The sequence below is a fragment of the Neopsephotus bourkii genome, unplaced genomic scaffold (assembly GCF_033783945.1).
Source record: "Neopsephotus bourkii isolate Nb327-2 ecotype Australia unplaced genomic scaffold, CSIRO-AGI_Nbou_v1 NB_384, whole genome shotgun sequence".
NCBI classification, from domain to species: Eukaryota; Metazoa; Chordata; class Aves; order Psittaciformes; family Psittacidae; genus Neopsephotus; species Neopsephotus bourkii.
Window position 1 is genome coordinate 2400377 of NW_026900889.1, and position 11673 is coordinate 2412049.

The window sequence follows — 11673 nt, forward strand, 5'->3', positions numbered from 1 at the left end:
TCATACTCGTCCTACCAAAGTCTCACTTCGTGGAAAGTTAGAGTTGTGCTGCAGGGAAGGGTTTGGTGATGGGGCAGGAGCCAGGCACTGGCTTTAGGCTCTGCAGTTTGTGCTGGGGTTGATTCCCTGTTTCCCTTGGGATGTGTGTGCAGTGGGCTCATAGAATCATCACTGGGACTGATGAGTTAAGGAATACTTTGCTTATGAGAGGATAGGCATTTGCACGCCAGCACGCACGGTGCTGTTGGCAGCATTGGTTTTGGAGCTTCCTGCTGATAGCAGTATTTGTTGGGAGAAGCTCATTCTTAGGAAGCCAAAATTAAAGGGTTAAGTTGATATATGGCAGCAAATGGACTTCTAGATACTGGGTTTGGATGATTCCTCCTGGAAAGATAATAGTTACCTGTGAAGATAAGCCCAAGTGCCGTGGGTATGGGCTTTCTTCTTGCTTTTCCATGGTACTTTTCATAGACTCATAGAATGGTTGAAGTTGGAAGGGACCTTAAAAACCATCTAGTTTCAACCCCCTGCCATGGGCAGGGACTCCTTCCCCTTTTCTTACTCTGTGCCCATTGGGCCCCAAACTGTTGTCACTGAACAACTGTGGCACTTCCACAGTTTTCCCTTTCCACCTCTTATTCTTTTATCCCCTCTCCCATCTTTCACCCTGCTCCACTTTTCCCACGCCCTCCAAGTTCAGACCTTAGTCACAGCCAAGTTTGAATAGGACTAAAATGAGGTCAGACAAACTCCTCTGTCCCCATTAGAAGATGCGACACAGTTTTGATGTTGAAAACTACCTTTATGGTGTCACTTGCCATTAGCCATGTAGCTAAAGCCAGCACAGCCTCTCTTGCTGTGTCTGAGGCCTCCCTAGCCATGTTTATTGTAGATGTACATCTTCTTGCATTTTCAAAGACAAATCAGGTACTCAGCACTTGGGAATGTCTCCTTTGGTGTTTTTACATATTATTGATGTCAGTGAGAAAGGCAGGGGCCCCTCTGTGTTGATGTGAATATGGATGTTTAAAATGATGGCACACACTGTAGCTCAAGGGTTTGGCATCCAGAGGCCGCTATCACCAGTGGATCTAAACCCTGCTTTCTGCCTAATGGTTGTTAGAAATAATCTAAGCTCTCAAGGGAATTTAAAACTAAGGGTGAATGGAGAGAGCTAAAGAGCATGGCATGGTTTGGGTGCAGCTTTGGGACCTGCTTTGCTTGGTTGGGACTAAGGCTTTGTGCTAGTGATCACTGCATAGCATAAGCATTGGTCATCATGTCCCCTAAGATTCCCCAAAGCCCTGAGCGGCCCCACAGCAGTCCCCCTGTGGGTCACAGTCTAAGTTCTGCCAAGTTATTTTGCTGGGGTGTTGCGTATTCCAGCATTTCCTTGTGAATCTCTGTTCAGAAGTGATGAAATCTGCATTTCCACTCCAAAACTGCAAGCTCTGCTGACCTAATCTGGGCTTGCAGCTGAACGGGATTTTCCTCTGTATGCAGTGCTGCCAAGGGCTGTGTTCATGCCAGAGCTGACAGCTCTTCATCCCCTGGTGAGCCCCTCTACCCGGCATCACGCCTGCTGTCCCGATTACTCCTGCATAGGGCATCAGGCTGTTCTGTTACTTATCTGCTACCCCCTGCATGGCTCAAGGGGTTGGAAAAGAGCAGAAAGGCTCATTCTGTCCTAAAAGCTGGATCTGAACACCAAACGCCCCCAGGGGCACTCATCTTTAGAGCCATTTCTCAGAGCAGCACTAGGATGGGTCCATGCAGCATCACTGTCACGGACCAAGGTTGCTTTGGACGTGATTTGGAATAATTAATCCTTGGTCCATGCACTTCCAGACCTCTCCAGCAGTTCCAACTGCGTCTGGATCTTGTGTGTGCATGTGGGGGATTTGCTATCCAATTGGCCAGAGCCATAAATACAGAGTTTGTGTCAGCTTAATACTTTTGTGTTGGCATCTTGCAGACTGTAGAGGACAGCGAAATGCCTGATCCAGCATTTATATGATCGAAAGAGCCCTACAGCCATAGTTATTGTATGACAGAAGAGCCTTGGTTTCAAGGCTGTCGTTTTGAAGACTTCTTTCTGTCTTTCCTTTCCAAGCAGAAAGGAGTGAGCATGACCTGGAAAGCTGGGAAGTGCAGGAAAAATGCCATGGAAAAACCTTCTCCTACCCCCCTCCTGGAGGATTCTTTTGAATGAATTTATGAGGATTTTAATAGTTGAATTTGGGAGTTTCTTTGAGGCTCTGAGGAGTGCACATGCCCTTGCTCTGCACTGTGGCTATTGGGGTGCACTAGGAGTTAGAGGATGCTGCCTGTCCCTGGTCCTACACAGCTTAAAAGGGGTTAAATGGAGTAGTTGGTGGGGGGGAAAGGAGAAAAATCCAGTTGAGAGTATGTGTGTTTGCTGCCGAGTTGTAAACTTCTCGAAAATATGGACTTATAAGGCAAGGGTAAAGAATCTCATTTTAATCTTCTTGTATTAATGGGTAGTGGGTCTATTTTTAAATAGATTTACAAGAGGAGAGAAGTTCCCTTTTGTGAAATGGAGCAAAAAGTATTCTGAACCCGACTGTGTTCAATGGAGCATCCTCACTTTAGCGGCCCAGCAGGAAGTCATCGAACCCCACTGGTTTTCCTTTATTTCTCATCTCCCCCCAGTAAAATAAAGGCTTGGGAAGGAAGTGACAAGCGTCACGTGAGTGGTAGCACAGAGGGTGATCACCCGTGTGTGGTGGGCGCTGAGCCTCTGACATTAACAGTGTCTGCTCCCACCCTAGCTGCCATTTTTGCCCTGTCTCATCAGTTTACAGCTGTGAATGTCAAATTTGGCTCCGAAGGAGGGGTTTGAAGGGGAGAGAGGAGCAGGATTGTGCTTTGGGGTCTGCGTGTTCATCTGTGAAGAGGGCCGCGATGTGCATGTGTTTTGTTGAGGAGTTTGGGTTAGTTGGACCGCATTGGGTAAGAGAAAACTTAAGCATGTGCCTAAGTACAGGCATGACTCCCACATACAGGAATCACTTGTGGTAATTAACTGGTATTAATGAGCAATCGGCAGCTAAATCTGTTCATACAGGTGGGTCAGCAGAGCAGGGCCAGGCTTTCCGAGGCTGCTTTTGGGAAGGCTGGGATGAAAAGGCTCTTTCATTGCCCTGATTTGGGCTCGATTTGAGCTATCCCCAAATCACAGAATCTCAGATTAGATTGGCTGGAAGCGACCTTCAAGCTCATCCAGCTCCAAACCCTGTCACAGGCAGGGACACCTTCCACTAGAGCAGCTTGCTCCAAGCCCTTGTATCCAACCTGGCCTTGAGCACTGCCAGGGATGGGGCAAGTCTTCCAGCTTCAGCTCAGTAAAACAGTGCATCTTGGCTGTGTAGGAAGCAATGGGGTCATTTCTGCATCATCCCACTGCCTGCCCCTTCGTGGTCTGTATGGGGCTGAGCTCAGCTAACCCCAAAGGCTGCAGTGGGACTAATCCAAGGTGCTGACATCTGCACAGACACCCTACACCCATGCACAGCTCAGGCTTAAGACACTGGAGCTGTCCCAGGCAGAGAAACTCGATAGGACAGTTTAATCCTTGGCTGCGACAGTGAAAATATCAAGGTCAAATGTGCACTGTCATGAAGGTTTCGTTTTCCCCCCGCACTCCCTTAACCTTTCCTTTTATACAAGATACATATATCAGCATGACTGCTCTCCAACTGACGAGGCTCAGCTGATGTTTCTGTCCCCACTGCACGTGTGATGGTCGAGTGGGCTGATGCTTCCTCTTCTCCATCGCCCCAGCCGGGTATCGGTGGTCCCCAAAGGGAGAGGGATGCAGCAGCCCCAGGCAGCAGCACTGGGGTACCCAGCTCCCCTTTTGCATGGCCAAGAAACTCTTGCAGAGGCTGTGGAGAAGCTGGAGCACAGGGACCTCCTGCATGCCGGGGTCTCCAGCTGCATCCCATCGCGGCTGGAAAACATGGAGCAATCCCAAAGTGTCTGCTTAGCCCTTGCCAAGCGAGATCACTCAGTGGAGGAGGGCTGCGAGCGCTGGCAGAGCTCTGCTCCCCTAAGGAGCGTTAAAAGCTGCCCTCTCCCTTGCTGTGTGCGTGCTTCAAGTGTGGCTTTGCAGGGGGAAGGTATCTCATGCAGGGACAGCTGCGCCACGGGAGGTTTGGCATGTTGCTGTCAGTCCCCATGGCAGGAATGTGTCCTCCTCCTCCTCGGAATGCCGGGCAGGCCACGCTTCCCGCTCCCACCCCAATGGGGACCCCCCATCACCCGCACCCCGAGCGTGGGAGCGGAGGCAGGTGGGTCTGGCAGCAGTGATGGGTAGCCCCCCCTACACCATGCATGGGGTGAGAGCACAAAATGCTGCTTGCTTTGGAAGTCCGGCATGGGAAAGGGCAGGATGAGCCTTGCACCAAAGAGGGTTTGATGCCAGCAGTGCATGGAGGTGGATTTGAAGTCACTGAGGTCCCCAAGCCCTTTAGGTGGAGTCTCAGCCACCTCTGCAGCATGAAAACCATCGCACTGCCTTCTTGGGTGTCATTGCCTTGGGTAACACTTCTGTCTGAGGCTGGAAGTGGAGGTTTTACACAAGGTGGTGTTCATCCTCTTGGTCTATGGGCAAGGAGGAGGAGCAGGAGCTGAAGGTTTGGCCCCTGGAGTTGTTCTGCTGTTTTAGGTAGTGGGTTGAATGCATGAAACCATCTCCTTCCCCAAGCAGACCAGTAGCATGCGATGCTCTTTTGCTGACATAAAACTTGCTGTGAGCATGGTCTACTCCATCCAGGCATGCTTGGACATGGAGAGTTGGGACCCTGGTGGTGTCCCCACACTTACCCCCTTCTTGGTGTGGCAGCAGCCTCCAGCATTTCCACTCGGCGAATGAGCCAGATCTATTTGTAACTTACAATAGGGTTTGGGAAGGCAGCGGGAACGTGTGCGCCCGGTGTGGGGGAAATGGATTGGTATTAAACTGGAGGAGATTCTGTTTAGCAAACTTTGCCACCGGGCTCACAAGGCAGTGAATCCGCCGCAGCACAACAGGGATGTTAGAAGGGGATGCGGGATGTGAGGCTCGTGTGCAGCTGAGGTACGAGCAGCTTGAATGGGAAATGCCTTTCTTGGGTTTACTGTCCCCTCAAAACCCATGTCCTCTGTAAGAGCAGTGCCTTGGAACCTCTGCTCTGTACCTCATGGCTGTTACATGCCGTGGGGTCCCCTGCCACCATGATGGCTGAGCATTGCAGTGTGCTAACCCTAAAGGTTTGCTTTTCTTGGTGCATTTAAAACAGTCACCAGTTCATCATCCCCACAGCTCACTCAGCATCGCCCCATGCTTGCATGTGGAGTCCACGTCAACCACGCTGCGCTGGTGCGCAATTACTCCCCATCAGGCAGTGAACTTCCTGGTTAAATGAATTAGGAGTAATTATAGGTATCGCGGCGTAATTGCGACGTGACTGCTGTTTGCAGGATGACTAATTGCTGTATCCCGGGAAGCAGCTCTGCTCTGTGTGTACACACACACCGGGGTCCAGGAGCTTGTGTTTTGCTTCACCCCTTGCACTTTGGAACCGTGTGGTTCTGCTGGTTGTTCTGGTGTTGGGAAGCAGGTATCGACCCGTCTTAATGGTATAAATACAGGCTTTTTGCAGGAGCCTCCTTCATCCTGTTTCTTCTACCTTCTTTCGGGCTTGGGGCTGGTTTGAATGCCTGGTAGAGGCTCGCTGACACTTCCTTGCCTGCACACACATCTCCGCCTCTGCCCACCTGCACAACAGCAGGGAATCCATGCAGGAACAGCACAGTCCTTGCTTTAACCTCAGCCCAAAATACCTCCCTGATGTTTGCCCACTGCAGCATGCTCACATCGTATTTGTGCTCATGAGGTGATGTGCTGAAAGAGTGTTTTAGGGCTGATGGGGTTCTCTCAGAAGAAAATGCCAGTCCTAATTCCTTTGGTGTATTAATGTTTGGCTGTGTGTTGCTCTGTCCCTTGTCCCTATGCCTGACCCATTGCCAGCTGTGATGTGTGTCCCTAAGAAACGATGCCGAGTCTGTCGTTTTGATTTGCTACCTGCCATAATTATCCCACCTGAGTTTTCCATGACCCAGAGGAAGTTTGCTGCTGAGCTTGTCTGGCTGGGAGCCTTGCGTTGGTGGGAATGATGTGCGCTCAGGTCACAAATCGTGGTGTAGAAAAGCAGTGGCTCTTGCTCAAGAGACAGCCATTGAAGTGATGCTCAACATCCGGCCTGGTTAAGCAAAGCAAATAATCACCTTGTAATCAGCCAACCTGTGAAATACCTGCTTCTGTTGGGAGAAAGCTCTTTAAGGGAAGGGCAAGCATTGCTGGGGTTATTTTCATGCCTGCGTGCGCTGTGCTTTGCAGCACTCTCAGTTCTGCTTCCTTGGCCCACTGGTGACATCCAGTAGCCAGCGAGCTTAATCACAGGGAAATATTTTCTATAGATCTTTGAGAATCTCTGCTTCAGGCTGAATTTCAAACAAACATTGCCATGTTTGGAAATCTCCCTGGTGCTCCCCCTCCATCCTCTCTGCGTGAACTTTTGCTGAAGGGTGACTCATCATAATCCCTTCCCTAACAGCACAAATCCCAGGCGGAGCTGCCTTTTGGGATCTGGAGGGTCTGCGCTCAGGTTTTGGATACAGCAACAGACAAGCCACTCGCACGCCCTCAGACACCAGATGGATTTTCTCTGTATTTTGCCCTTTCTCCCCCTCCTTTGCTGGGCAGTTTGAGCTCCTTTGCAAGCAGCAGATGCCCAGGGCTGGATGCGCTACCCCAGTGTGGTATTCTCCCACATGGTTCCCAAGCAGGGGGATCTTCTCCTTGGGAAGTCATTGAACACATCCCAAGATGTATTTATTCCCCACTCCCTGCCCTCCCTCCTATGTGCTGTGGATTGACATGTAGGTGTTAACTTATGGCATTAAGCCTCTTGGGCAGCAGGTTTGGAAGGGGGATGAGCCTAAAAATCAGTGGAGGCTATTCTGCAGGTAGCCCAGGCTCTTTGAGTAATGCTTTGCTGGGTGGTAACTTTAAAGGTGTAATTATAGCGGTGCAATGGTTAGCTAGGCTGGTGTGGAGGCATTTCCAAACCACAGGCAACAAAAAGCTTGCTCTTTGGTAATTGCTAGGTACAAATCTCAACTCTGGTGTATCAGAGGGGACCCAATCAGTCAAATACATCCCAAACCCCTCATATTGTTTCTCAGACAAAGGAGAAATCAAATGATGATTACCCACCAGTGATAAAGGCGTTTCCTTCCGCAATGGACTTCTCAGTTAGGCTACTCACATGTTAACTGTTGGAATAATCTGACGTTTATACTGTAGGGAGCATTTCCAAGGGAGCGCTGTTGGTTTAGTCAAACCATGATGAAACCTATCCTAGCAAAGCTCAGGTAATGGGGAGACTTCCTGTGGCCTAGTTTCTATTTGATAATAGTCACTAGAAGTTCCCCTAAAGCCCAGAGTAAGGGCACCAATTTGTTTGACACACAATCTGCAGTCAATTTTATCCAAGTTAAATCATTTCCCTCCTCTCCCCTGTGTCTGTCCCCATACCTGGTTCACCTTCTAAGGGTGTTTCATTAGAAAACTGACAATTCCAAGCTCAAAACCTCCTTTTTAGGGTTTGCGCAGTGTGAGCCAGCAGCAGTCCCTAAGGATTCATAATCATATCCTGCCCTTGGCTGTGGTTTCTATTCCAGCTCAATTGGTTCTTCCCATTGATCCCTCAGTGATGTGTCTGTGTGTTGGTCCCTGTCGTGGCTGGAAAGTCAAATGTCTCCTGCTTTTCTTGCAGGATGTGCTGCACAGACACAGTTATGTACGTTGAGTCTTGGCCCACAAGGTGGATTTAATACTTCTCTGCTCACCAGAAAATGCCCAGTATGGAGGAAAAAGTGTAAAAAGGGAAGAAGGCAAAACCACGCTGCCTTTATCATAGCTTATATTTCTTAATTTATTTCACAAAATACAACATCCAGAGGTTCCAGCTGCCAACTTTTCCTCTTTTGATAGCCTCATAAATCCTTTAAATTAAAATTCAGCGTTTTCCCCTCAACTGAAGGTAAAATGTATTGATTTAGTAGAGTGGATGAAGCTAAAGGTATATTTGTATCGAAGTCTGAGCACTACTTTAAAGCATGTGGGGAATGGCCATTAAATGAAGTAGTTTTGCATTCAGCCTTCCTGTTTCATGGCAGTTCTCTACTCAGTGGTAACACTGAGCTCTCCAGGTGGAAAACTAGAATGCTGCATGGAAAATCATAGCTTCAAGTATAGGCAATTGCAGAGGTATACATGAAATAAATAGCTTTGTAAGCAGTGTTTGAGACTACCACCATTTCCCATGCACAATAGCACAAGGCCTTTTATTTAGGCTTGTGAGGTTAAATTTATCTTTGGGAGGGGGGAAAAAAGCCTTTCCACAAGACCTGCAAAGTGCTGAGTTAAGAGGGCATGGGGAATCTAGGAATGATTTATGTGATGATAAGAGATGGTAAATGTGATGGGCTGACACACTGGGTGCTCTCTGGGTTCAAACACCCTTGCGCACAGTGCAGGTAGATGGGAGGAATCAGCCTCTTGAGTGCAGGGATAGATGATGCTTCAATTGATGCTTCAAGCTACCAAAACGGTCAGTGCCAAACGTGCTGCTGTCATGGGAGGGGTTTTTCCACATGCACATTTATTTCCCTGGGCTTTTCCAGCTGTGGAGAGCTGTTGGGCTCTTGCAGAAGGACTTGCACAGTGCTGGCAGGACATGACCACCAAGCACCTAAATGACAGGCAAAGATACTGCCTGGCTTTGGAGTTCATCTTGGTTCTGGGGGGAGTGATTTCTGGCTGTCAGCCCATCCCCACGCATTCCCTTATTGCTTCCTTGGCTCCACACAATAACGTAAGGATACCTCCTCTGTCAAAAACTGACATACTGGAAAAGCAGGGGTTGCTTTAGTTCCTTTCCTCATTTCTCTGGCTGGTTTCAGCTATGCAGTTGTCTGCTGATCAGATCCAGGACTGGAAGGAAAACAAGAATTCACATCTCCTGTGGTGCTGGGAGGGAGGGAGCCCTGGGAGCTCCCACTGAGCCCTGAGTCTCCCATGTCCCCGCCTGCACCCTGCCCTCCCCTCCACCAAAAGGACAGGCTCCTTCCTCTGCCCACAGCCAGTTCTTCATCAGAATTCCCAATGGGAATCGTAGTGGCACAAGCAAAGAAAATCCCAGTTTGTTTTAATCTGAGCCAGCCCTAGCACTCCCGTGCCTGTTAGATGAATTGATGTTTGCATTCACACCCATAAATAGTCCTGCTGAATTCATAGGGACCGAATGTATGTGCTGGGGAAGTATAGAGGGGGGCTCTGAAGGGTCAGGGCTGTGGCTTGCAAATAGGACTTGCAAACCATGTCAAAATCCCTCTCTGATTTCAATGAGCTCTTACCTTTCTTTGCCTTGATTTGTAGTGAAGGAGATGGTGATGGTGTAACCAAAAAAATGTAATGAAAAATGCTGATGTTTCATTTTTAGATCTTTTCTCCCATTTTCCACTCACATCCTCATTATTTAAGGAATATATTCTGTGTGTATATATATATATGGATGTATATACATATTCAGATCTGTGCATATACATATGTATGTGCATATACACATATCTCTCTCCCACCCCTGAGCTAACTGAAAACTATATTGTCCTCCAAGTTCAAAATGCCATGCCTCTTTTTCCCAGTGGATTTGGCATTCCTCTCGGAGCCAGCAGGATGTTTTAGGCAGGGAGCCACGAGTAGCACAAAAAAGCAAAGCCAGGACTGTGACTTTGTTTTGGGGGCTTGCTTGTAGATCATTGCCATGGAACAGGCTTCAACACAGGGATGTGGTGGACTGGGGTGGGGATTGAGAGGTAGTGATTGGAGCCAAGCTCTTAATTTGATTGTTCCAATATTCCAGTGTTCGCCCTTCACCTGTCCGTGCTGCCAGGTTGAAAGCAGGTTTGTTACCTCCCTTCCAGAGTGATTAGAAACCAGCTTCCCTAAAAACCTCCTGGGAATGGATTTAATTGGGCTCTAAACAACGAAATGGGAACTTCATAGATTGTTATATATATGTGACTTTCTTTTTGTCCTCTTTTATACCTTGTCAGCAGCTTGCAACTATGGTAACAACCCAAAGATGAAACAGAAACTTGATTAAATCAATACATCAGACAAGTACCTAACATACACTCTGCTGCTTCACCCCCCAAACAGAAAAGCTGCTGAGGAGTGAGATTGAGCTTGACTGTAGTGTGGGGGTTTTTATCCCGGGCACATCCTTTGGGATCACTATATCTTTTTTTTTTTCCCCCAACTCTTGCTTTTTTCATTTTTCCCCCTTTTTAATGAAATTGGGCCCATCATTTTGATTGCATATTTTGCATGTGTTCAAAGTCATGGGGGAGAGAAGTGAAGTGAGGTACAACCTGGTTTTGGTTTATTACTTAGAAAACGAGGTGGTCCTAAAAGCCATTTAAGCACAGTGGTTTTGCAGGCTGTACCTGTGTGAGGAGAAGGATATAGGACTCACTCCCAAGTCTTTTTCCACGGACTTTTATGTTGTGAAGCAGCTGGGAAGCCACATCCACCCTTTATACAGTATTTCCCAAGTGTGTTTGCACAAGGGTCACAAAGTGCTTTAAAAACACTCATTCAGCCCCAAATTAACATGCTGGGGAGGGTGGTAGTTATCCAGTGGTGGAGGCTGTACAGCCCCCTTCATCCTGGCTGGAGTGCATAGGTGCTGTCCCTCCAGCCGCAGCTCTCGGGATGCTCCAGGGATGCTGTTGTTCCAGCTTCACCCTGTGAGAAGCAGGAATTGCATTCACCCCTCTGCTTCCCATCCCGATGGCATGCATAAACAATTACTGTCATCTTAAACCTCCCTTCTCATTTGTAAAGGCCCACTTTTAGGGAGGCTTGAGTTTCCCAGGTGGATAAATGCAAGGAGAACCAGCAGGGATGAGGATGGGAGCCGTGTGCTGGGATGAGAGGGATAAATCCAGCCAGCAAACAGCCCTCCATACTTAGCCTGTGCACTGGTGCAGAAGGAATGCAGGATGCAGCCTTCAGGACTTGACAAAGCAAGGCACCAGAGTTTGTGAACCCTTAAACTAAACCCCTGGGGGGAGGTTTGTTGTTTGTTTTTCAGCAAACAAACTAATTTTTACCTAATTTAATTCTTTTCAGGGAGAAATTTGGGCTGACAAGGGTATGTAACTGCAAGGAGCCCTAGCAACCCCAGTAATAAAGAGTCTAGGATGAAAGTGATTCCTGCTCTGTTTCTGCCAGGAGACTAAATAAGAAATGCTGAGAACCAGACTTCTCACTTGCTAGAAGCAGACAGGATTGGGGCCCCAGATTGAAAGCACATTCTCAAATCATGTTAATGACCTTGGGATGCGGTTCCTCATTCAGGCTCCATTGTCAGCCATGGGAAAGGCTCTTTCCCTGGGTTGGGCTGGAGACAGTTTGTTCCTGTTTGGTTAAACCAGCTGGTTCTACCAAAATCACAGCCAGTTCCTACAATTGCCTGGTTAAAACACTGCTGTTGGCAGGTTTCATTCCTGGTGTCTCCTGTGCCTTTTCCCAGGAGC